The sequence below is a fragment of the Lepisma saccharinum genome, unplaced genomic scaffold (genome assembly GCF_977018435.1).
Source record: "Lepisma saccharinum unplaced genomic scaffold, izLepSacc3.1 HAP1_SCAFFOLD_263, whole genome shotgun sequence".
NCBI classification, from domain to species: domain Eukaryota; kingdom Metazoa; phylum Arthropoda; class Insecta; order Zygentoma; family Lepismatidae; genus Lepisma; species Lepisma saccharinum.
This window is the reverse complement of record NW_028143023.1, coordinates 431,075-455,433: the sequence shown is the minus strand read 5'-3', so window position 1 is coordinate 455,433 and position 24,359 is coordinate 431,075. Positions and strand designations below refer to the sequence as shown.

General features: G+C 47.9%; 2 non-coding genes and 1 pseudogene across 2 annotated transcripts; all 3 read left to right on the top strand.

The window, feature by feature from the left end:
• The first annotated feature begins 2,236 nt into the window (after positions 1–2,236).
• Positions 2,237–4,067, top strand: LOC145982628 (small subunit ribosomal RNA). Its single transcript, XR_014441123.1, has one exon. It is a non-coding gene; the product is annotated as a small subunit ribosomal RNA (ribosomal RNA).
• A 503-nt stretch (positions 4,068–4,570) lies between these two features.
• Positions 4,571–4,722, top strand: LOC145982627 (5.8S ribosomal RNA). The gene has a single exon (XR_014441122.1). It is a non-coding gene; the product is annotated as a 5.8S ribosomal RNA (ribosomal RNA).
• Positions 4,723–5,650: 928 nt separating this feature from the next.
• Positions 5,651–11,499, top strand: LOC145982629 (large subunit ribosomal RNA; annotated as a pseudogene).
• The last annotated feature ends 12,860 nt before the right edge of the window (positions 11,500–24,359 follow it).

Genomic DNA, 24,359 nt, shown 5'->3' with positions numbered 1-24,359 from the left:
TCGTGCTTGCTATGCATGCTCTTGAGCGATGCCCTGTGCATTACGTGGCGAGCACAGGGCGATACAGCACCTTTGCACAGGTTGCGAGTCACGATGAGATGGAACTACCACCTCCGAGGGCGAAGGAGCTTGGCTTGAACCACGCTTGTACTTTCAGATAGATTTGTCTGTCTGGGCGAAGTTAAGGAGTTGTGTGTTTCCCAGTCTCTTACCGTATATCGGTACATAGACCGTCAACCAATGAGCATAAGACTCTAGTCGCAAAGGGAAATCTTTTCCCAAGCTACTACTCTTTGACTTTAGTTGAGCTTGCATCTGTTGCTAAACGTAACGATCGAGGTGCAAGTTTGCATAGTTAAAAAAGAGTAAATCAATTCATATTGATATATGGTGGGAATGGTGGCTCTTGAGCTTGCTAAGCAAGCTCTTGAGCGTGCCCTGTGTATTACGTGGCGAGCACAGGGCGATACAGCAAGCTTGTCCCACTTGCGAGTCACGTTGAGGTGAAGCAACCACCTCAGAGGTGCATGGACCTCGGTTCAGGCATCTAGTCTAATTCGAACCCAACTGCTCACCCGCCACGCAAGCAACCGGGGAGGTAGGTATACCAATCGGTATCAATGCCTTCACTGTCGGTCAACCGCCGTTTGCAATTTCGTGGATGGAGTAGGGATCATCCTCTCGGATGAGACCCGAAGCGAACGTTAGCTATGCGTTCAAAGGCAACCCCACTCACGTGGGATGTTGGGGTTCGAATTGTTTTCCGAAAAGCATTGCTGTATTCATAGTTTTCGGAAAATTCACGGCACCCATCTTTGTTTCTGCGCCGTGTACGAGTAAGTGACAGAGCCGCGCAAGCGGGAAGGTAGCCTTCCTTGGAAGACTGGTTTAACCTGAACCAAGTTTGTTGCTACTAACTTGTCAGCCCTCGTACACTGTGGTTCGCCTCCGACACGTGACGTAACCGTTTGTGTTCTTCCGAACGCATGTAGGTTGAGCATCAGACACCTTGAATTGACTTACCCACCCTAGTGGGGAAGCTTAGCTTACTTCGGGAACTCAGGCTCATCCGAACGACTCTAGGTTGAAGCCTGCACCGAGGTTAAGCATGGCATGTCAAATCAAGGTGCCTCTCAAGCGGATAACTTGCCTACCTCTGTTCTTCCGAACGTCTCTAGGCTGAGCACTCTGAGGGAAAGCAAGCTAAAACGTCAACCGTCGGAAGCCGAGCGAGTTAAGAGAACCTGTCCTGCGGGAGCACTTGCCCACCTCGGGAACTCCGGCTCATCCGAACGAATGTAGGATGAAGCCTGCACCGAGTTAAAGCAATTCATTTTGTCAGCCCTCGCTGCCGAGAAGTGACGAGACGTCAATCGCCGGCGATCCTGCCTACCTCGGGAACTCCGGCTCATCCTAAAAGAAACTAGGTTGAAGCCTGCACCGTGGGAAAGCAAGGAACGCCGACGTTTTGACGGTAACTCGCCCACCTCCTCTCTTCCAAACGACTCTAGGTAGAGGGTGGGTGGGATAGTGAGCTACTTTTTCACATTTCGGTTAGCGGGAAGTGACACAAGGTACCCGACCGGTGTTCGCTTGCCTCCCTTGGGAACTCCGGTTCATCCGAACGACTCTAGGATGAAACCTGCACCAAGGGAAAGCAAGCTAGCTCTCTCTTTTCTCTCCCGGTGACGGCGATGCCTTCTCCGGTTTGCGTTGCATCGTTTCTGAAGTTGACCCGTCCGCTCTGCTTACTTCGGGAACTCCGGCTCGACCGAACGACTCTAAGTCGAAGCCTGCACCGAAGGAAAGCAGCGTACGTGCCAGCCTCCGTGGCGAGACAACCTAAACCCGAAGGTTCCCGAGAACTTAGTACGGGTGTCCGTCGAAGCGTGCGTTCTCCGGAGCGCCGTCTTGAGTGGCTGCCTGTTGCCGTACAGGCACGGCTGTTCGCTGGGAGCTCCCAGCCTGCGGGCACGTTGCCAATCGAAGAAGTCGGTTCGCCGTTCCCGCGCGCAAACGAACGTCTCGAAGTTTCCAGCTTTAAAGAAAGTGGAACTACGTAGACCTCTAACCGAAGTAGTGGGAGTAGTATAATTATGTTTTCTGGAAAGCGGTGTAACCTGTCGTTCTTCAAGCGTCAGTGTTGCGTTGCCTAAGTTAGTGGCGAGCTGCTTTCCTCGCTTAAAACATGGCACTCTGCCTCGCGCGAGTGCTGCATACGCACCGTATGCACCGTACCCTGGTTGATCCTGCCAGTAGTCATATGCTCGTCTCAAAGCCTAAGCCATGCATGTCTCAGTACAGACTTTACCAAAGTGAAACCGCGAATGGCTCATTACATCAGTTATGGTTCCTTAGATCGTACGCATCCTACTTGGATACCTGTGGCAATTCCAGAGCTAATACATGCTCACGGTGTCTCCGGCCGGGCAACCGGACGGGGTGCCGTTACCATTCAAAAGACCAAACGGTCCGCTTCTGCGGGCCGACTCATTTGGTGACTCTAAGTAACCTCTAGGCAGATCGCACGGTCAAGCACCGGCGACGCATCTATCAAATGTCTGCCTCATCACACTGTGGATGGTGGGTTATTGGCCCACCATGGTGATTACGGGTAACGGGGAATCAGGGTTCGATTCCGGAGAGGGAGCCTGAGAAACGGCTACCACATCTATGGAAGGCAGCAGGCACGCAAATTACCCACTCCCAGCACGGGGAGGTAGTGACGAAAAATAACGATGCGGGACTCATCCGAGGCCCCGTAATCGGAATGGATCCACCCTAAACAGTTGGGTGAACCTATCGGAGTGCAAGTCTGGTGCCAGCAGACGCGGTAAGTCCAGCTCCGATAGCGTATATTAAAGTTGCTGCGGTTAAAAAGCTCGTAGTTGGATCTGGGTCTCGGGCGGTCGGTTCGCCGTCAGGCGTTCAACTGGCCGTACCGGACGTCTTCTCGGTTTCCCCGGTCTGCTCTTCACCGAGTGGACCGGGGGATTCCGGGACGTTTACTTTGAACAAATTAAAGTGCTCAAAGCAGGCTATTCGCCTGGATGCTCCTTGCATGGAATAATGGAACAGGACCTCGGTTCTCTCTGTTGGTTTTCGAACCAGAGGTAATGATTAAAAGGGATTGACGGGGGCATTAGTATTGCGAGGGGAGAGGTGAAATTCTAGGATCCTCGCAAGACTACCTACAGCGAAAGCATTTGCCAAGAATGTCTTCATTAATCAAGAACGAAAGTTAGAGGTTCGAAGGCGATTAGATACCGCCCTAGTTCTAACCATAAACGATGCCATCCAGCGATGCGCAAGGTTCAAGAACACCGTGCGCGCAGCCTCCGGGAAACCAGAGATTTCGGGTTCCGGGGGGAGTATGGTTGCAAAGCTGAAACTTAAAGGAATTGACGGAAGGGCACCACAAGGCGTGGGACGTGCGGCTCAACTTGACTCAACACGGCAAACTTACCAGGCCCGGACACCGCAAGGATTGACAGATTGAGAGCTCTCTCGTGATTCGGTGGATGGTGGTGCATGGCCGATTTTAGTTGGTGGAGCGATTTGTCTGCTTGATTGCGATAACGAACGAGACTCCTGCCTATTAACTAGGCGTCGGGGTATGTGTTCCCCCGGCGCATCAAACCTCTTCTTAGAGGGACCGGTTGTCGCAAGCAGCAAGAGTGGGAGCTAAATCAGGTCAGTGATGCCCTTCGATGCCCTGGGCCGCACGCGCGTCACACTGAAGGAGACAACGCGTCTTCCCCTGCCGAGAGGTACGGGTAACCGCTGAACCTCCTTCGTGATAGGGACCGGGGATTGCAATTATTCCCCGCGAACGAGGAATGCCCAGTAAGCGCGAGTCATCAGCTCGCGTTGATCGAGTCCCTGCCCTTTGTGCACACCGCCCGTCGATGCATCCGATCGAGTGATACGGTGAGGCCTTTGGACCGGCGCCCTGCGGGGGTTCCACCTTCCGCAGGAACCGTCGGGAAGACGGCCGAACCTGGTCACTTAGAGGAAGCAAAAGTCGTAACAAGGTTTGGGTAGGAGAACCTGCCCAAGGATCATTACCGTACGGTATATCCGCTTCTTCACCTTGTCTTCCATCCGCAAGTGCGTCGAAGGGGGACTAAAACTCCCGGAGCCGGCGGATGGTACGTAGTTGGTTTTTGAAGGGTCAAGAATCGGTCCTCGGCCCCCAACGGGGGCATTCCCCCTCGCAGGGAATGCCTGGCTGATCGGGTGTGCGGAGTAAGGCGATTCCCCCTTCGCTCCACTACTACCTAACTGTAGAGCAAATTAAACAAAGCATGCAATGCATGTCCGTCCGGCCGGCGCTTGCGTCGGCCAGACTATAATTGCCCGGCACTTTCAAAGTTGCACGTTAACAGGGGTAGGTGAGACTCGACCTTTAAAGGTATCGCCCCGCTAAAACATGCACCCGAACCCCGTCTCGAGGCCTTGGAGACGGGGGGGTAGGTATCATCCGGGGAGGCTCGCGAGGGCGCTTCCCGATGAACAGACACATCATTCCGCCGAAGTGCGACCTGTCGCACTACAGCAAACCACAAACAACCCCAGGCGGGGGATCACTTGGCTCGTGGGTCGATGAAGAACGCAGCTAGCTGCGAGTCAATTTGCGATCTGCAAAACAGAGAGCATCGACGGTTTCGAATGCACATTGCGGCCCGGGTCTTTACCTGGGTCGGTCCTGGTTGAGTGTCGGAAGTTTGTAAATGACACATGTGCTCTTGCGAGCACAGCGCGTGTAACAGCACGCCACGAAAGTCTCGCGGCCGCCTCTCTCAGCGAGGTAAGAGCGGTCGCGAGGTCGAATCCGAAACAGGATCATTAGGAGTCGGCCGCGAGGTCGTCTTCTCGGAGGACTCCATTCTAGTACGAGAAGTGGAAAGACCGGTCTACGGATGCGTGCGTGCGTGGAAGGGGCCTCGAAGGAGCGGGGTCATCCCGGAGCAGTCCGTATCCGTATCCCGGAAGCAGCTTTCCGAGCATTCAGGGGCGAGCAACTTGTTGAAGTGCCGGCAGAGATGGTTGTCTTTTGCAGTTAGGTTGGACCTAGCTGTAGAGCAAGTTAAAGAAAGCACGTGGAGAATGAAAAAGTTGCCGGCAGACATGCCGGCCAGACTATAATTGACCGGCACTTGCAGAAGTGCAAGCAGAGATGGTTGTATTTTGCACTTAGGTTGAACCTAGCTTTAGAGCACCGTAAAGAATGCACGTGTAGAATGAAAAAGGTGGCGGCAGACATGCTTAGCATGTCCGGCCGGCACATTTGCCGGCCGGACTATAGTTGCTCGCCGGTGATCGGGATGTAGGCTTCTTCGGACATTGTGGCTGGACCACTCTGATGCTCGGAAGGTTAAATTTCCAAAGTTTGGAATTAAGTGGAGTGGGAGAGCCGGCCGGACGACTCAGTTTCGTCCGGGCGGGTGCCTCGCGTTGAACGCAGGGTAAGTTTCCAACAGTCGTCTACGGACGCGTGGAAGAGCCTGTCTCTTCGGTTCGCGCGGAAGGAGAGCTCGGTCAAGGTTAGAGGTTTCCGCCGAAGCTCGAGAGCCGCCTTACCGTCTAGATAGGAGGACCTGCGTTGGGCGACGAGGAAGATCCCTCGGACCTCCTAGGAAACCGCACCCGACCTCGACTCAGGGTTGACCACCCGCACGATTTAAGCATATCAATATGCGGAGGAAAAGAAAATAACAATGATTCCCTCGGTAGCTGCGAGCGAAAAGGGAGAAGCCCGTCACCCAAGCCTCCGGCACGGTTATCCGAGCCGGCGGGCGATTTGGTGGAAGGGAGCGTCCGTAAATCCCGCTCGGCGGGAGGTTCTAAGTGTAACTTGAAAGGACCAACATCCCACAGAGGGTGCTAGGCCCGTGCGAACCTCCGCCTTGCCGAGTCGGGCTGGGCGCTTTCCCAAGGATTCGGGATGCTTTGGAATGCATCCCTAAGTGGGAGGTAGATTCCTCCTAAGGCTAAATATCACCACGAGACCGATAGCGAACAAGTACCGCGAGGGAAAGTTGAAAAGAACTTTGAAGAGAGAGTTCAAGAGTACGTGAAACCGCCTGGGGGTCAAACGGATGGAGCTCGAGAGTTCGATGGGGGAAGGTGATTCAAGGGTTAAGGACCAAGTCTCCGGCCCCCGAGCGGGGTTGTCCCCTTCCTTAGGGACCTCCCGTCTGCGAGGGTGCGTCCGGGACGGTCCCCCTTCATTCCGCGCCCGGTAGGGCACCGCGGCTCGTTGGGATCCGTCCTAAGGGCCTGGGGTGGAGCTCTCCGGCTCGTCCGGAGAACCCCCGGTGACCCGGACGGAACCCGACGGCTCATGGGCAGGCCTGGGGATCCGCCGCCGTTTTTAGGCGGAAGGCGTAGAGGTCGCAGCTCGCTGTGGCGTGCCTGGCAGTGTCCCCCCGTCCCCCGCTCGTCCGGGGGGTTCGCGGGGGGCGTACTGTGAGCCCTGGGCCCGTGCGGTGGTCAACGAGTGGCCCATCCGACCCGTCTTGAAACACGGACCAAGGAGTCTAGCGCGTGGGCGAGTCTAAGGGAATCACTAAACCCGAAGGCGCAGTCAAAGCGACTGGGACGATCGAGGTGACCCGGAGTCGCTCAACGAAGGGCCCTCGCGCAGTCCCGGGGCGATCCCCCACCTCCGGGTGCGGGGATCGTACCTAAGAGCCCACTCGCTGGGACCCGAAAGATGGTGAACTATGCTCGGCCAGGACGAATCCAGGGGAAACCCTGGTGGAAGTCCGAACCGCCTCTGACGTGCAAATCGACCGTCTGAGCTAAGCATAGTGGCGAAAGGCCAATCGAACCGTCTAGTAGCTGGTTCCCTCCGAAGTGTCCCTCAGGACAGCTGGCGCTCGCAAGGGGGGTCCATCCCGGTAAAGCGAATGACCGGGGGCCTCGGGGCCGAAACGGCCTCGACCCACTCTCAAACTCTGAACGGGATGGAGGTCCCGCTTGCCCCTAGGGCGAAGCGGGGCCTTCTTGGACCCGAGTGCTCAGTGGGCCGCTCCTGGTAAGCAGGACTGGCGCTGTGGGATGAACCAAACGCCGGGTTAAGGCGCCTGAATCGACGCTGCTCAAACCATGAAAGGCGTCGGTTGCTCAAGACAGCAGGGCGGTGGCCATGGAAGTCGGCATCCGCTAAGGAGTGTGTAACGACTCACCTGCCGAAGCAACCGGCCCTGAAAATGGATGGCAATCGAGCGTCGTGCCTATACCCGGCCGCCGCCGCAATGCTAATGCATTGGCATCAATGCAAGAATGATGCGGCGGTGAGTAGGAGGGCGCGGCGGTGAGCGTGGAAGGGTCTGGGCGCGAGCCTGCCTGGAGCCGCCGTCGTTGCAGATCTTGGTGGTAGTAGCAAATAATCTGATGAGACCTCGCTGAGGTCAGACGTGGAGAAGGGTTCCGCCTCAACAGCAGTTGCAGGCGGGTGAGCCGGTCCTTAGACCGCGGAAAACTCCCACCGATGCGTCGGGTCAGTTTCGCGCTGCCACCGGGAGAGGTGTAGTGGTTAGCGCGAGGCGCCGGCGTCTCGGCCGCGGTCGAAAGGGAAGTGGGGTATCCAGCCCTCCGCCGCGTCTCGGGACCGGGAGTGCGTCGCGGGTTCCCTCGAAGTCCGTAAGTCCAGGTAACTGGTGCCACCAGGAGAATCTGTCGGGTCCCGGGGGCAGAGTTGTCTGTTCTGTCAGAGCGATCCCCTACGCTCCCCGGAATCTTCCCAGAAGGAGAAGGGGACACTGGGGAAAGCTAAGAGAACCGTAGTTGGGTGCGGTTTCCCCGGGTGCCCGTCGGACCTTGAAAATCTTGGTGGGAACAGCGCAGCAGAGTCCCGAGGCCTGGCCGTACCCGAATCCGCATCTGGCCTCCGAGGTAAAGAGCCTCTTGACGATAGACTAATGTGGGTAAGGGAAGTCGGCAATCTGGATCCGTACCTTCGGAACAAGGATTGGCTCTGGGGACCGGGGCCGGTCGGGGCCCGGGGGGCCACCGCGGGTTCGGTCCGGCGTGGGTCTTGGCGAGGGACATCCTTCCGGGGTTGTTCCAAGCTTGGACCGCGCGTCGGACTTCCGCGAGCGTCCCTGGGCTCTCTGAGGGGAACGCACCTAACCCCTGGCCCCCCTCGGGGGCGCTGGGGGGAACGTGCCTCCCCTCGAGTCGGCCGCCGACGAACGGTCGACTCAGAACCGGCACGGACCAGGGGAATCCGACTGTTTAATTAAAACAAAGCATCTCGACAGCCTGGAAGGGTGTTGACGGGATGTGATTTCTGCCCAGTGCTCTGAATGTCGCGCTGAAGAAATTCAGGGAAGCGCGGGTAAACGGCGGGAGTAACTATGACTCTCTCTATCCGCACTAGCTTACGCAGATGATATAATACTTTTCACAACCAAAGAAGAAGACATGCAGTCGCAATTAGATTTAGTGGTTGAAGAACTAGGTAAACTTGATATGACTCTAGCTCATAACAAGTGTATTGGTTTTGCAATAGAAAATTCAAAACGAAATTGGATTTCTTCTGAACCGGCATTGTACATTACAGGTATACCGATTAAAACTGTTAAGTGTGATGAACCATTTGAGTACTTAGGCAACCCATATACAGTTGCACAGGGCATATCTAATAAATTTACTATACAAAGATTTCAACAAATTCTCACCAATGTTTGCAAACTATCACTCAAACCTTATCAAAAATCAACCATAGTATGTAAGTATATTTTACCCAAAGTCCAATACAACTGGACAAATGCAGGGCTCTCTAAGAATTTCCTAGAGAAAATAGATTTCGAAATCAGGAAATTTCACAAGATCATTTATAAAATTCCAAGTAACACGACAGATTCCCTCTTCTACTCCAGAAGGAGGGATGGAGGCTTAGGGATCCCTAAGATGTCAAACATCGTCCAATTAGCAATCCTAAACAGTTGGAATAAGTTCAAACTTTCAAAGGATAGCAATGTGACTTTTTTGTACAAATTTACAAATTTAGAAAATAGAACAAAAGCCATTGCTAAAACATTGGGAATATCGGGAGAATTAAACGTTAAGCAAATTAACCTAGCCAAGAATCATTTAAAGGTTAAGTCATTCTCGGATTGGAAATCCAAACCCATACAAGGTATGGGTATAGAATATTTTAAGGACGACCCAAAATCCAATATGGTTTTATTCGACCCAGACTTGCTTAAACCTAATATGTACAATGATTTTCTCAGGATGCGAACCAACACTGTGGGTTTAAACTCCATATTGAAAATTGCAAAATGCGTATCCAGCGATCTGTGCAGAAGATGTCAGGCTTCACCTGAGACCATGGGTCACGTCCTGGGCCAATGCCCAGCTAATAAAGGATTAAGAGTGAAAAGACACGATGAAATTACGGATCTAATTTCAAAGAACTTACAGGATATGAGAATAGCTAAAGAGCAAACATTTATTAACAATAATGAAATTCTAAAACCAGATTTAGTAGCTATTAAAGGAGATACTGCTTATGTAACAGACGTTACAGTAAGATTAGAAAGTGGGCAATCACTTAAAGAAGCCCACCATGAAAAAGTCACAAAATACTCAAGGTTAAATCCTGTACTTATAGACAAACTTAATGTTAAAACAGTAGTGCATACACCCATAATTGTGGGTTCAAGAGGAGCTCTACCATCTGGAACGGTAACTTCTCTTAAAAAATTAGGAATTTACTCTTATAAATTAATGAAGACCATTAGCTTAATCGCTATCAGGACTAGTATTAGAATTCTAAATGGTCATTTGGATTCAAAATGAATTTGATAAATGCTGGAGTTTATATTTCACTAGCAATTTGAGGTAATTTCAATATTGCATTATTTTAATGGATCTCATAGACATATGCCAAAAGGTAGTTACTGGCACTAAAATAACTTCTACTATATTTTATGGATATAATAATAATTTTTAATTTTTAATTTAACTAACCTGTCAGAAGCTCACCTTGTTGATTGGTTGAACAATATTTATTATGGATCAGAATTTTTCCCTGTTCTTTTTAGAGGGATTGTTTCGTGGCACAAAAGGGAACAAAGGTGAAACATCCGTAGGGATGCTATCCTGAAGAGTCCCGTGCACAATGGACCTCATATTTTATCTGTATAGATATCCTATAAATGACATACCAAACATATTGTTTGGGAAAGACGAGGCTACTAGGCCCTGTGGAATAGCCAAATGCCTCGTCATCCAATTAGTGACGCGCATGAATGGATTAACGAGATTCCCTCTGTCCCTACCTACTGTCTAGCGAAACCACAGCCAAGGGAACGGGCTTGGAGAATGTCAGCGGGGAAAGAAGACCCTGTTGAGCTTGACTCTAGTCTGCCGCTGTCGGGAGACGTGACGAGGTGTAGCATAAGTGGGAGGGCTCCTTCGGGTGCCCGCCGGTGAAATACCACTACTCTCACGGTTTCCCGACTCACCCGGTTGGGCGGGACGCGGGTGTCGGGGCTCCGGCTTCGTCGCACGCCGTTCATGAACCAAGGCCCCTGCTACTGGCCGGCCGGACCGGACTCCCGGTCCGTGCCGGACAGGGGGCCGACCCGATCCGGGGACAACGGCAGGTGGGGAGTTCGTCTGGGGCGGAACATCTGTCAAAGGATAACGCAGGTGTCCTAAGGGCGGCTCACCGAGGCCAGAAACCTCGGGTAGAGCGAAAGGGCAAAAGCCGCCCTGATCCGCACCCTCAGTACGGGTGGGACCCGGGAAACCGGGGCCTATCGATCCTCCCCGTCCGAAGGATCTTCGGCGGGAGGTGACAGAAAAGTTACCACAGGGATAACTGGCTCGTGGCCGCCAAGCGTTCATAGCGACGCGGCTTTTTGATCCTTCGATGTCGGCTCTTCTTACCGTGGGGACGCAGCGCTCCCCGAGCGTATGATTGTTCACCAACCAACAAGGAACGTGAGCTGGGTTTAGACCGTCGTGAGACAGGTTAGTTTTATCCTCCTGGCGTTTAGAACGCGGCCAAGGTAATCCTGGTTAGTACGAGAGGAACCCCAGGTTCGGACCAATGGTACCGCGCCGGTTCGATCGAACCTTGGTGCGAAGCTACGTCCGACGGCTGAAGCCTGAACGCCTCTAAGGCCGAAGCCGTGCCCGGAGCTGCGTGACCGTGGGTCCCTGCACTCTGAAAGGCAGAACCACCAACGCTGGACCCCCTCACGGGGGACCGGTAAGGCGGGGAGTCACCAACCACCCCCCCCAACCCGGGGGGTGAGGCTCCCCGCGAGTAGTGCCATCGAGACTCCGCCCACTTGCCCCACTGACCGAGGTCTTTGGGATTCTAGATGGGGATTCACGGGGTAATCAAGCACTCGGAAGTTGGGACCCTTGAACCACTCGTAGACGACTTGAGTATCTGGCGGGGCGTCGTGAGCGGTGAAGCCTCCGTACGGTGGCGACCCGTTGAAAGGCAGCCCTCGCTTGCAGGTTCGTGCTGTCGGCTGCACGGCACCTGAAAAGCAGACTCTTTCTTTTAGGAGGTCCCCTACGGGACCTTCGCCGGGAGTCCAGACCCCAGTTTCGACCGGGGGAGGACTCCCAAACCGGCAGCCGACACCTTCACCGGGTGCTGGCAGCCGGGGCTTCCAGCAGGTGGCGGATTGCTGGACTTTGGGGTTTCGACCCAGCCGACCAAACAAGAAGAAGAAGGACCTCCCGGTTTAGCATGGGAGGCAACAACTTGACTCCAAGCCAAGTTGCGAATGAAAAATGTTCTTTCTTTTGCAGTTAGAAACTAACTGTAGAGAACGAAAGCCGCAGTTGAACACTGTGCAGGCAGAAAGATTTGTCTTTTAGACGAGAGGTGTGTATATATGTTATCACATAATGCTAAGTTAACGCTCCCACCTCCGTTGCTGATGGTGCTTGGCCGAGAAGTTTACTCTCCCAGAATTTTTACCTTTAACGGTAATCTGTGGAGCAAAATCCCAATAGAAAGTCAAGCTGGGAAGAAAACAGAGAAGCAGATTTGTGTGCCTTTGCCACATTGCGGTGTTTGTAGATGTTTGTTGGAAAGATCCATTCTCCCAGAATTTTTGCCTTTAACGGTAATCTCTGGAGCAAAAGCCGAATGGAAAGTCAAGCTGGGAAGAAAACTGAGGAGTATGATATTGTGTCAATGCCACATTGCGTTGCTTGTCCAAGTTTCTTGGGAAGATTCATTCTCCCAGAATTTTTGCCTTTAACGGCAATCTCTGGAGCAAAGGCCGAATAGAAAGCCAAGCTGGGAAGATTTATTCTCCCAGATTTTATTTGCCTTTGACGGCAATCTCTGGAGCAAAGGCCGAATAGAAAGTCAAGCTGGGAAGAAAAAAGAGGAGTATGATATTGTGTCAATGCCACATTGCGTTGCTTGTCCAAGTTTCTTGGGAAGATTCATTCTCCCAGAATTTTTGCCTTTGACGGCAATCTCTGGAGCAAAGGCCGAATAGAAAGCCAAGCTGGGAAGAAAACGGAGGAGGATGATATTGTGTCACTGCCACATTGCGTTGCTTGTACAAGTTTCTTGGGAAGCTTTAATGTTCCAGAATTTTTGCCTTTGACGGCAATCTCTGGAGCAAAAGCCGAATAGAAAGTCAAGCAGGGGAGGAAACGGAGGAGGATGATATTGTGTCAATGCCACATTGCGTTGCTTGTCCAAGTTTCTTGGGAAGATTCATTCTCCCAGAATTTTTGACTTTGACGGCAATCTCTGGAGCAAAAGCCGAATAGAAAGTCAGGCTGGGAAGAAAACGGAGGAGTATGATATTGTGTCAATGCCACATTGCGTTGCTTGTCCAAGTTTCTTGGGAAGATTCATTCTGCCAGAATGTTTGACTTTGACGGCAATCTCTGGAGCAAAAGCCGAATAGAAAGTCAGGCTGGGAAGCTTCATTCACCCAGAACTTTTACCATTAACGGCAATCTCTGGAGCAAAAGCCGAATTGAAAGTCAAGCTGGGAAGAAAACAGAGGCGAAGGAGATTTGTGCGGGTGTCACTGCCACATTGCGTTGCTTGTTCAAGTTTCTTGGGAAGCTTTAATCTCCCAGAATTCTTGCCTTTAACGGCAATCTCTGGAGCAAAAGCCCAATAGAAAGTAAAGGTGGGAAGAAAACTGAGGAGGATGATATAGTGTCACTGCCACATTATGTTGCTTGTACAAGTTTCTTGGGAAGCTTTATTCTCCCAGATTATTTTTTGCCTTTAACGGCAATCTCTGGAGCAAAAGCCGAATTGAAAGTCAAGCTGGGAAGAAAACAGAGGAGGATGATATTGTGTCACTGCCACATTGAGTTGCTTGTACAAGTTTCTTGGGAAGCTTTTTTGTCCCAGAATTTTTTTTGCCTTTAACGGTAATCTCTGGAGCAAAAGCCGAATAGAAAGTAAAGCTGGGAAGAAAACTGAGAAGGAGAATTGTTTGTGTGTGTGTGTGCCTTTGCCACATTACCGTGCTTTTAGAAGTTTGTGGAGAAGTCAAGCTGGGAAGAAAACTGAGGTGGATCATATTTTGTCAATGACACATTGCCTTGCTTGTACAAGTTTCTTGGGAAGCTTTATTCTCCCAGAATTTTTGCCTTTAACGGTAATCTCTGGAGCAAAAGCCGAATGGAAAGTCAAGCTGGGAAGCTTCATTGTCCCACATCTTTTACCTTTGACGGTAATCTGTGGAGCAAAAGCCGAATAGAAAGTAAAGCTGGGAAGCTTTATTGTCCAAGAACTTTTACCTTTGACGGTAATCTCTGGAGCAAAAGCCGAATAGAAAGTCAGGCTGGGAAGGAAACGTAGGAGGAGGAGATTTGTGCGGGTGTCACTGCCACATTGCGTTGCTTGTACAAGTTTTTTGGGAAGCTTTATTGTCCCAGAATCTTTGCCTTTGACGGCAATCTCTGGAGCAAAAGCCGAATAGAAAGTCAAGCTGGGAAGAAAACGGAGGAGGATGATATTGTGTCACTGCCACATTGCGTTGCTTGTACAAGTTTCTTGGGAAGATTTATTCTCCCAGAATTTTTGCCTTTGACGGCAATCTCTGGAGCAAAAGCCGAATAGAAAGACAAGCTGGGAAGAAAACGGAGGAGGATGATATTGTGTCAATGCCACATTGCGTTGCTTGTACAAGTTTCTTGGGAAGCTTTATTCTCCCAGAATTTTTGCCTTTGACGGCAATCTGTGGAGCAAAAGCCGAATAGAAAGTCAAGCTGGGAAGCTTTATTATTCTCCCAGAACTTTTAACTTTGACTGTAATCACTGGAGCAAAAGCCGAATAAAAAGTCAAGCTGGGAAGAAAACGGATGATATTGTGTCAATGCTTGTACAAGTTTCTTGGGAAGCTATATTGTCCCAGAATTGTTGCCTTTGACGGTAATCTCTGGAGCAAAAGCCGAATAGAAAGTAAAGGTGGGAAGAAAACTGAGGAGGGTGATATTGTGTCACTGCCACATTATGTTGATTGTACAAGTTTCTTGGGAAGCTTTATTGTCCCAGAATTTTTTTTGCCTTTGACGGCAATCTCTGGAGCAAAAGCCGAATAGAAAGTCAAGCTGGGAAGAAAACAGAGGAGGATGATATTGTGTCACTGCCACATTGCGTTGCTTGTACAAGTTTCTTGGGAAGATTTATTCTCCCAGAATTTTTTTTGCCTTTGACGGCAATCTCTGGAGCAAAAGCAGAATAGAAAGTCAAGCTGGGTAGAAAACGGATGATATTGTGTCAATGCTTGTACAAGTTTCTTGGGAAGCTATATTCTCCCAGAATATTTTTTTGCCTTTGACGGTAATCTCTGGAGCAAAAGCCGAATAGAAAGTCAAGCTGGGAAGAAAACTGAGGAGGAGAATTGTTTGTGTGTGTGTGCCTTTGCCACGTTACCGTGCTTTTAGAAGTTTGTCGAGAAGTCAAGCTGGGAAGAAAACTGAGGTGGATGATATTTTGTCAATGCCACATTGCGTTGCTTGTACAAGTTTCTTGGGAAGCTTTATTCTCCCAGAATTTTTGCCTTTGACGGCAATCTCTGGAGCAAAAGCCGAATAGAAAGTCAAGCTGGGAAGCTTTATTATTCTCCCAGAACTTTTAACTTTGACTGCAATCTCTGGAGCAAAAGCCGAATAGAATGTCAAGCTGGGAAGAAAACAAATGAGGATGATATTGTGTCACTGCCACATTGCGTTGCATGTACAAGTTTCTTGGGAAGTTTTATTGTCCCAGAATTTTTTTTGCCTTTGACGGCAATCTCTGGAGCAAAAGCCGAATAGAATGTAAAGCTGGGAAGAAAACAGATGAGGATGATATTGTGTCACTGCCACATTGCGTTGCATGTACAAGTTTCTTGGGAAGTTTTATTGTCCCAGAATTTTTTTTGCCTTTGACGGCAATCTCTGGAGCAAAAGCCGAATAGAAAGTCAAGCTGGGAAGAAAACAGAGGAGGATGATATTGTGTCACTGCCACATTGCGTTGCTTGTACAAGTTTCTTGGGAAGCTTTATTCTCCTAGAATTTTTGCCTTTGACGGCAATCTCTGGAGCAAAAGCCGAATAGAAAGTCAAGCTGGGAAGCTTTATTATTCTCCCAGAACTTTTAACTTTGACTGCAATCTCTGGAGCAAAAGCCGAATAGAATGTCAAGCTGGGAAGAAAACAAATGAGGATGATATTGTGTCACTGCCACATTGCGTTGCATGTACAAGTTTCTTGGGAAGTTTTATTGTCCCAGAATTTTTTTTGCCTTTGACGGCAATCTCTGGAGCAAAAGCCGAATAGAATGTAAAGCTGGGAAGAAAACAGATGAGGATGATATTGTGTCACTGCCACATTGCGTTGCATGTACAAGTTTCTTGGGAAGTTTTATTGTCCCAGAATTTTTTTTGCCTTTGACGGCAATCTCTGGAGCAAAAGCCGAATAGAAAGTCAAGCTGGGAAGAAAACAGAGGAGGATGATATTGTGTCACTGCCACATTGCGTTGCTTGTACAAGTTTCTTGGGAAGCTTTATTCTCCCAGAATTTTTTTTGCCTTTGACGGCAATCTCTGGAGCAAAAGCAGAATAGAAAGTCAAGCTGGGTAGAAAACGGATGATATTGTGTCAATGCTTGTACAAGTTTCTTGGGAAGCTATATTCTCCCAGAATTTTTTTTGCCTTTGACGGTAATCTCTGGAGCAAAAGCCGAATAGAAAGTCAAGCTGGGAAGAAAACTGAGGAGGAGAATTGTTTGTGTGTGTGTGCCTTTGCCACGTTACCGTGCTTTTAGAAGTTTGTCGAGAAGTCAAGCTGGGAAGAAAACTGAGGTGGATGATATTTTGTCAATGCCACATTGCGTTGCTTGTACAAGTTTCTTGGGAAGCTTTATTCTCCCAGAATTTTTGCCTTTGACGGCAATCTCTGGAGCAAAAGCCGAATAGAAAGTCAAGCTGGGAAGCTTTATTATTCTCCCAGAACTTTTAACTTTGACTGCAATCTCTGGAGCAAAAGCCGAATAGAATGTCAAGCTGGGAAGAAAACAAATGAGGATGATATTGTGTCACTGCCACATTGCGTTGCATGTACAAGTTTCTTGGGAAGTTTTATTGTCCCAGAATTTTTTTTGCCTTTGACGGCAATCTCTGGAGCAAAAGCCGAATAGAATGTAAAGCTGGGAAGAAAACAGATGAGGATGATATTGTGTCACTGCCATATTGCGTTGCATGTACAAGTTTCTTGGGAAGTTTTATTGTCCCAGAATTTTTTTTGCCTTTGACGGCAATCTCTGGAGCAAAAGCCGAATAGAAAGTCAAGCTGGGAAGCTTCATTCACCCAGAACTTTTACCTTTAACGGTAATCTATGGAGCAAAAGCAGAACAGAAAGCCAAGCTGGGAAGAAAACAGAGGAGGTTGATGTTGTGTCACTGCCACATTGCGTTGCTTGTACAAGTTTCTTGGGAAGATTCATTCTCCCAGAATTTTTGCCTTTGACGGCAATCTCTGGAGCAAAAGCCGAATAGAAAGTCAAGCTGGGAAGCTTTATTATTCTCCCAGAACTTTTAACTTTGACTGTAATCACTGGAGCAAAAGCCGAATAGAAAGTCAAGCTGGGAAGAAAACGGATGATATTGTGTCAATGCTTGTACAAGTTTCTTGGGAAGCTATATTGTCCCAGAATTGTTGCCTTTGACGGTAATCTCTGGAGCAAAAGCCGAATAGAAAGTCAAGCTGGGAAGAAAAGTGAGGAGGATGATATTGTGTCAATGCCACATTGCGTTGCTTGTACAAGTTTCTTGGGAAGATTTATTTTCCCAGAATTTTTGCCTTTGACGGCAATCTGTGGAGCAAAAGCCGAATAGAAAGTCAAGCTGGGAAGCTTTATTATTCTCCCAGAACTTTTAACTTTGACTGTAATCACTGGAGCAAAAGCCGAATAGAAAGTCAAGCTGGGAAGAAAACGGATGATATTGTGTCAATGCTTGTACAAGTTTCTTGGGAAGCTATATTGTCCCAGAATTGTTGCCTTTGACGGTAATCTCTGGAGCAAAAGCCGAATAGAAAGTCAAGCTGGGAAGAAAACGGAGGAGGATGATATTGTGTCAATGCCACATTGCGTTGCTTGTACAAGTTTCTTGGGAAGATTTATTCTCCCAGAATTTTTGCCTTTGACGGCAATCTCTGGATCAAAAGCCGAATAGAAAGTCAGGCTGGGAAGCTTCATTCACCCAGAACTTTTACCATTAACGGCAATCTCTGGAGCAAAAGCCGAATTGAAAGTCAAGCTGGGAAGAAAACAGAGGCGAAGGAGATTTGTGCGGGTGTCACTGCCACATTGCGTTGCTTGTTCAAGTTTCTTGGGAAGCTTTAATCTCCCAGAATTCTTGCCTTTAACGGCAATCTCTGGAGCAAAAGCCCAATAGAAAGTAAAGGTGGGAAGAAAACTGAGGAGGATGATATAGTGTCACTGCCACATTATGTTGCTTGTACAAGTTTCTTGGGAAGCTTTATTCTCCCAGATTATTTTTTGCCTTTAACGGCAATCTCTGGAGCAAAAGCCGAATTGAAAGTCAAGCTGGGAAGAAAACAGAGGAGGATGATATTGTGTCACTGCCACATTGAGTTGCTTGTACAAGTTTCTTGGGAAGCTTTTTTGTCCCAGAATTTTTTTTGCCTTTAACGGTAATCTCTGGAGCAAAAGCCGAATAGAAAGTAAAGCTGGGAAGAAAACTGAGAAGGAGAATTGTTTGTGTGTGTGTGTGCCTTTGCCACATTACCGTGCTTTTAGAAGTTTGTGGAGAAGTCAAGCTGGGAAGAAAACTGAGGTGGATCATATTTTGTCAATGACACATTGCCTTGCTTGTACAAGTTTCTTGGGAAGCTTTATTCTCCCAGAATTTTTGCCTTTAACGGTAATCTCTGGAGCAAAAGCCGAATGGAAAGTCAAGCTGGGAAGCTTCATTGTCCCACATCTTTTACCTTTGACGGTAATCTGTGGAGCAAAAGCCGAATAGAAAGTAAAGCTGGGAAGCTTTATTGTCCAAGAACTTTTACCTTTGACGGTAATCTCTGGAGCAAAAGCCGAATAGAAAGTCAGGCTGGGAAGGAAACGTAGGAGGAGGAGATTTGTGCGGGTGTCACTGCCACATTGCGTTGCTTGTACAAGTTTCTTGGGAAGCTTTATTGTCCCAGAATCTTTGCCTTTGACGGCAATCTCTGGAGCAAAAGCCGAATAGAAAGTCAAGCTGGGAAGAAAACGGAGGAGGATGATATTGTGTCACTGCCACATTGCGTTGCTTGTACAAGTTTCTTGGGAAGATTTATTCTCCCAGAATTTTTGCCTTTGACGGCAATCTCTGGAGCAAAAGCCGAATAGAAAGTCAAGCTGGGAAGAAAACGGAGGAGGATGATATTGTGTCAATGCCACATTGCGTTGCTTGTACAAGTTTCTTGGGAAGCTTTATTCTCCCAGAATTTTTGCCTTTGACGGCAATCTGTGGAGCAAAAGCCGAATAGAAAGTCAAGCTGGGAAGCTTTATTATTCTCCCAGAACTTTTAACTTTGACTGTAATCACTGGAGCAAAAGCCGAATAAAAAGTCAAGCTGGGAAGAAAACGGATGATATTGTGTCAATGCTTGTACAAGTTTCTTGGGAAGCTATATTGTCCCAGAATTGTTGCCTTTGACGGTAATCTCTGGAGCAAAAGCCGAATAGAAAGTAAAGGTGGGAAGAAAACTGAGGAGGGTGATATTGTGTCACTGCCACATTATGTTGATTGTACAAGTTTCTTGGGAAGCTTTATTGTCCCAGAATTTTTTTTGCCTTTGACGGCAATCTCTGGAGCAAAAGCCGAATAGAAAGTCAAGCTGGGAAGAAAACAGAGGAGGATGATATTGTGTCACTGCCACATTGCGTTGCATGTACAAGTTTCTTGGGAAGTTTTATTGTCCCAGAATTTTTTTTGCCTTTGACGGCAATCTCTGGAGCAAAAGCCGAATAGAAAGTCAAGCTGGGAAGAAAACAGAGGAGGATGATATTGTGTCACTGCCACATTGCGTTGCTTGTACAAGTTTCTTGGGAAGCTTTATTCTCCCAGAATTTTTTTTGCCTTTGACGGCAATCTCTGGAGCAAAAGCAGAATAGAAAGTCAAGCTGGGTAGAAAACGGATGATATTGTGTCAATGCTTGTACAAGTTTCTTGGGAAGCTATATTCTCCCAGAATTTTTTTTGCCTTTGACGGTAATCTCTGGAGCAAAAGCCGAATAGAAAGTCAAGCTGGGAAGAAAACTGAGGAGGAGAATTGTTTGTGTGTGTGTGCCTTTGCCACGTTACCGTGCTTTTAGAAGTTTGTCGAGAAGTCAAGCTGGGAAGAAAACTGAGGTGGATGATATTTTGTCAATTCCACATTGCGTTGCTTGTACAAGTTTCTTGGGAAGCTTTATTCTCCCAGAATTTTTGCCTTTGACGGCAATCTCTGGAGCAAAAGCCGAATAGAAAGTCAAGCTGGGAAGCTTTATTATTCTCCCAGAACTTTTAACTTTGACTGCAATCTCTGGAGCAAAAGCCGAATAGAATGTCAAGCTGGGAAGAAAACAAATGAGGATGATATTGTGTCACTGCCACATTGCGTTGCATGTACAAGTTTCTTGGGAAGTTTTATTGTCCCAGAATTTTTTTTGCCTTTGACGGCAATCTCTGGAGCAAAAGCCGAATAGAATGTAAAGCTGGGAAGAAAACAGATGAGGATGATATTGTGTCACTGCCATATTGCGTTGCATGTACAAGTTTCTTGGGAAGTTTTATTGTCCCAGAATTTTTTTTGCCTTTGACGGCAATCTCTGGAGCAAAAGCCGAATAGAAAGTCAAGCTGGGAAGCTTCATTCACCCAGAACTTTTACCTTTAACGGTAATCTATGGAGCAAAAGCAGAACAGAAAGCCAAGCTGGGAAGAAAACAGAGGAGGTTGATGTTGTGTCACTGCCACATTGCGTTGCTTGTACAAGTTTCTTGGGAAGCTTTATTGTCCCAGATTATTTTTTGCCTTTAACGGCAATCTCTGGAGCAAAAGCCGAATAGATTGTAAAACTGGGAAGAAAACTGAGGAGGAGTATTGTTTGTGTGTGTGCCTTTGCAACATTGCCGTCCTTTTAGAAGTTTGTGGAGAAGCCGAGAAGGACATTGTCTTTTCCTTTCTTCAATTTTTCATACTTTGCGTGGTTCGAACCTTATCAAATTTTACAATCTGTGAGGAGAGGTACTGATTTACCCGAATCCCAAGTTTTGTCACTTTTGCCCGGAAATTGAATTTCCTGTTCAATTTTGAAAAAGGTCCACGTTATGCAGAGAAAAAATAATACGGTCCTGCACACTTGGGAATTTTGCTTCCCAGTTTGACTCTAAAAGTAACTTTCAGCTTTCCTTCGACGTTTTCGTGTCTGGGAAGGATGTAGCTTCCATCCTAAGAAATTATTTGAGTTTTGCGCTAAAACGGGATTTTCCGTTCAAACTTGAAAAACCGTTAAGATTTAGCATTTTTCATGAATTTCAAATGGAGAATCAAACTTTTCCCGTGACTCGAACACTCCACCCACTGCTTAATTTACCGTCACGTTATCTTCACCAACCACCCTGCGTTAGGGGTTAGCGCGATTCACCGACTGGAGCCAGTTTCAACGGTTGTTCAGGGCCGGATGTGCTGGTCGCTGGGGACAAAATCCGCCATTTTCCAAGATGGAGGCCGCGTTTTTGGAAATATCTCAAAATGGCATTTACGTTTTTTTGTTCCCTTGACTTGATCTACCTCCGTGTGAAATTTGAACTCGCTTGCTCGAAATCGAAAAAATGGCTTAGGGGGCCGAGAAGCGCTTCTTGGGGGCCGAGAAGGACATTGTCTTTTCCTTTCTTCAATTTTTCATACTTTGCGTGGTTCGAACCTTATCAAATTTTACAATCTGTGAGGAGAGGTACTGATTTACCCGAATCCCAAGTTTTGTCACTTTTGCCCGGAGATTGAATTTACTGTTCAATTTTGAAAAAGGTCAACGTTATGCAGAGAAAAAATAATACGGTCCTGCACACTTGGGAATTTTGCTTCCCAGTTTGACTCTAAAAGTAACTTTCAGCTTTCCTTCGACGTTTTCGTGTCTGGGAAGGATGTAGCTTCCATCCTAAGAAATTATTTGAGTTTTGCGCCAAAACGGGATTTTCCGTTCAAACTTGAAAACCGTTAAGATTTAGCATTTTTCATGAATTTCAAATGGAGAATCAAACTTTTCCCGTGACTCGAACACTCCACCCACTGCTTAATTTACCGTCACGTTATCTTCACCAACCACCCTGCGTTAGGGGATAGCGCGATTCACCGACTGGAGCCAGTTTCAACGGTTGTTCAGGGCCGGATGTGCATGTCGCTGGGGACAAAATCCGCCATTTTCCAAGATGGAGGCCGCGTTTTTGGAAATATCTCAAAATGGCATTTACGTTTTTTTGTTCCCTTGACTTGATCTACCTCCGTGTGAAATTTGAACTCGCTTGCTCGAAATCGAAAAAATGGCTTAGGGGGCCGAGAAGGACATTGTCTTTTCCTTTCTTCAATTTTTCATACTTTGCGTGGTTCGAACCTTATCAAATTTCACAATCTGAAAGTAGAGGTACCGAATTACCAGAATCCCAAGTTTTGTCTTCCTCGGTTAGCCACAAGTACACTTTAACGGCATTTTCCCGAAATGGCGGGTTAGGGGGCCGAGAAGGACGCAGGCTCGCGGATTTAATTAGGAAAGTCACCCTTCCGACTTTGCTTTAGGCTAGCCCTGCATGTTTTCGTGTGTGGGAATGATGCAGCTTCCCTCCCACCAGATATTGTGAGTTTCGCGCCAAAACGGGATTTTCGGTTAAAAATTGAAAAACCGTTAAGATTTAGCATTTTTCACGAATTTCAAATGGAGAATCAAACTTTTCCCGTGACTCGAACACTCCACCCACTGCTTAATTTACCGTCACGTTATCTTCACCAATCACCCTGCGTTAGGGGTTAGCGCGATTCACCGACTGGAGCCAGTTTCAACGGTTGTTCAGGGCCGGATGTGCTGGTCGCTGGGGACAAAATGCGCCATTTTCCAAGATGGAGGCCGCGTTTTTGGAAATATCTCAAAATGGCATTTACGTTTTTTTGTTCCCTTGACTTGATCTACCTCCGTGTGAAATTTGAACTCGCTTGCTCGAAATCGAAAAAATGGCTTAGGGGGCCGAGAAGCGCTTCTTGGGGTCCGAGAAGGACATTGTCTTTTCCTTTCTTCAATTTTTCATACTTTGCGTGGTTCGAACCGTATCAAATTTCACAATCTGAAAGTAGAGGTACCGAATTACCAGAATCCCAAGTTTTGTCTTCCTCGGTTAGCCACAAGTACACTTTAACGGCATTTTCCCGAAATGGCGGGTTAGGGGTCGAGAAGGACGCAGGCTCGCGGATTTAATTAGAAAAGTCACCCTTTCGACTTTGATTTAGGCTAGCCCTGCATGTTTTCGTGTATGGGAAGGATGTAGCTTCCATCCTAAGAAATTATTTGAGTTTCGCGCCAAAACGGGATTTTCGGTTAAAAATTGAAAAACCGTTAAGATTTAGCATTTTTCATGAATTTCAAATGGAGAATCAAACTTTTCCCGTGACTCGAACACTCCACCCACGGCTTACTTTACCGTCAAGTTATCTTCACCAACCACCCTGCGTTAGGGGTTAGCGCGATTCACAGCCTGGAGCCAGTTTCAACGGTTGTTCAGGGGCGAAGGTGCATGTCGCTGGGGACAAAATCCGCCATTTTCCAAGATGGAATGAAACATGGTCACTCATGGTCTTTCGCTACATTTTTGTGTTTAAGAAACCGTTTATTGGGCGTTTGCTGCACAGATGGCTGGGAAGTAGACTTTCGACACTCGATGGTGGAAGAAACCGGTCTTACACGTTTCTCAGATACCTGCTTTGGGAGACCAGCTGCATTTCTGCCCCAACCCCCTCCCTTCTTCTTCGGCCGGTCGGTCGCGTAAATCCGATTGATTGACCAATAAACGACCTCGTAATTTAAATTCGAACTGGAAATCTTTTTGGGCAACCTTTTCTTCTTCCCTTCATTGTATTGCTTAACTTGAAGCAGAAAGGAAGCCATAATCTCAAGATGGATTTCAGGTGAGTGTGTGGATTTTAAAATAAGCTATTTGTTGTGTTATTTGTTGATTTATTATGTGCCACGCGCTTAACGATGTCTTGTCATTAAACGAAGGCCATTTTTCTCCAACAGTACAGAAGCTATGCTGCCTTCGGGTAACCATGCAACGCCCGTATTTGGAGGTTTGACAGGCGAGGACATCGAATTTTTAGAGTCAATTAACGGGGCTTTGATTGAACTTCAAAATGACGAAAGGGAACTTCAACTCCCCTACCCAGAGACCATGTCGGTGGAGCAGCTGGAGGCATCTTTGAAGATCGTCAACGAGTTAATTGTAAGTCCAATCAGGTGACGAAGAGGTTTCACTTGTATTTTCGTGTGTGCAATATTCTAAATTGTTATGTCCGTTTCTACAGCTATTTTTCTTTCATTTTTGTCTTTGCAGCGACAAGAGACACAGGTACAGGAAGAGCCACAACAGCAGCAGCCACACCAAATGCAACAACAGCATCTACAACAACAACAACATATTGAGGAGGCTCCGACACCCCCACCTCTACCCGCACTGAAGAAGAAGAACAACAACAACGTAAGGCGGAAGGTGAGTTATTCGTAGAAATTCAAACGTTCGCTCTGTGCCTGTATTTAATTGTAAATCGATAAATCTCTGCGTGTCGGTGTTAAACTCATGTCTTTGTCTTCCCTCTTT